Raw genomic sequence first — 2,360 nt, forward strand, 5'->3', positions numbered from 1 at the left:
TATATTTTTATTTAAATGTGTTGATTGACATGTAATTGCAATTAACCCAACGTAAAATTGGCCAAACATCATCATTAATGCACTTTGTGACTACATTGATACTTGGTCCAGATGATAACAGAGTTTGATCGTCCGCATACATATCAATGGAACTATTTTCAAGAAATAATGGTAGGTCATTAATAAATAGAAGAAATAATAATGGTCCTAAAATCGAACCCTGTAGTACGCCATGTCGAATATTGACAGCATCCGACTGTTTACCCATCAAATACACAACTTGCTTTCTGTCGGTTAAATAAGAATTAAACCAAACAAGGGAGATTGGAGAAATGCCATAAATTGAGAGCTTATTTAATAATACATGTTCATCTACCATATCAAACGCCTTGCTTAAATCAAGGAAAAGCAAACCACACACTAAGCCATCATCCATATTGCTAAGTAATGCATCGCATAGCTTAATCATAGCTGTATGGCAAGAATGTGATTTTCGAAAACCTGACTGCGATTTAGAATTTAAATCATTACTATTCAAATAATGGTATAAGTGATCATGCACGTGTTTTTCAAAGATTTTTGAGATTATTGGGAGAAGCGAAATTGGACGAAAATTACACAAGTCCTGGGATCCACCCTTGTGTAATGGAATAACTTTGGCATGCTTAAACATGTCTGGAAAAATACCTGATGAAATGCTGAGGTTGAATAAATAAACAATACTTTCACAAATGAATGGAGCAGAAATACGCAAAATGAAATGTAATGCTTACTACTTGAAACATCAAAAGCTGAAAATTAATTAATTATGCAAATTAGGTAATTAATAAGCACTGATATTAAAGTAAAAACTATCAGGTTTGTGCAGTGTCCTATGATATCTATGTACCAAGTTTCATTGATATGTGATGATTAGTACTTTAGATATCAGTGGAAAAAACGAAAATTGACTAATAATTATGCAAATTAGTAATTAGGTAATTTTTACCAAAAACTAATCAAAACCTAGCATTAGTTCAGAGCATCTATGTACTAAGTTTCATCGAAATCCAATGAGCGGTTGATTAGATATCAGTGGAACAGTCATGGAACAGCAAAAATTTAGCTAATTATCATGCAAATTAGGTAATTAATATTCATGGCATTTTACCAAAACTTAATCAAATCTGCGCATTGGCCCAAGGCATCTATGCAGCAAGTTTTATAAAAAACTGATGTATGGTTCTTGAGATATCAGTGGAAAAAACAAAAATTGACTAATCATTATGCAAATTAGGTAATTAGTAATTAGGTAATTTTTACCAAAAACTAATCAAAACCTAGCATTAGTTCAGAGCATCTATGTATCACGTTTCATCGAAATTCAATGAGCGGTTGTTTAGATATCAGTGGAACAGTCATGGAACAGCTAACAATTAGCTAATTATCATGCAAATTAGGTAATTAATATGCATGGAATTTTACCAAAACCTAATCAAATCTGCGCATTGGCCCAGGGCATCTATGCACCAAGTTTCATAAAAAAAAACTGATGTATGGTTCTTGAGATATCAGTGGAAAAACCAAAAATTGACTAATCATTATGCAAATTAGGTAATTAGGTAATTTTTACTAAAAACTAATCAAAACCTAGCATTAGTTCAGAGCATCTATGTACCAAGTTTCATCGAAATCCAATGAGCGGTTGATTAGATATCAGTGGAACAGTCATGGAACAGCAAAAATTTAGCTAATTATCATGCAAATTAGGTAATTAATATTCATGGCATTTTACCAAAACTTAATCAAATCTGCGCATTGGCCCAAGGCATCTATGCAGCAAGTTTTATAAAAAAACTGATGTATGGTTCTTGAGATATCAGTGGAAAAAACAAAAATTGACTAATCATTATGCAAATTAGGTAATTAGTAATTAGGTAATTTTTACCAAAAACTAATCAAAACCTAGCATTAGTTCAGAGCATCTATATACCAAGTTTCATCGAACTCCAATGAGCGGTTGTTTAGATATCAGTGGAACAGTCATGGAACAGCTAACAGTTAGCTAATTATCATGCAAATTAGGTAATTAATATGCATAGAATTTTACCAAAACCTAATCAAATCTGCGCATTGGCCCAGAGCATCTATGCACCAAGTTTCATTAAAAACTGATGTACGGTTCTTGAGATATCAGTGTAACAGTCGGACACACAAACATACATACACACACACGCACCCTCCCACCCACCCACCCACACACACCCACACCCACACCCACACACACACATACATACAGACACACTAACTGAAAAGACTCTCATTTTGTGCTTCGCACATGGGAGTCAACAAGCAGAATAAACAGATGAGTTCTGGTAGCC

This window comes from Saccoglossus kowalevskii, chromosome 9, assembly GCF_978046115.1.
Source record: "Saccoglossus kowalevskii chromosome 9, keSacKowa6.1, whole genome shotgun sequence".
NCBI classification, from domain to species: domain Eukaryota; kingdom Metazoa; phylum Hemichordata; class Enteropneusta; family Harrimaniidae; genus Saccoglossus; species Saccoglossus kowalevskii.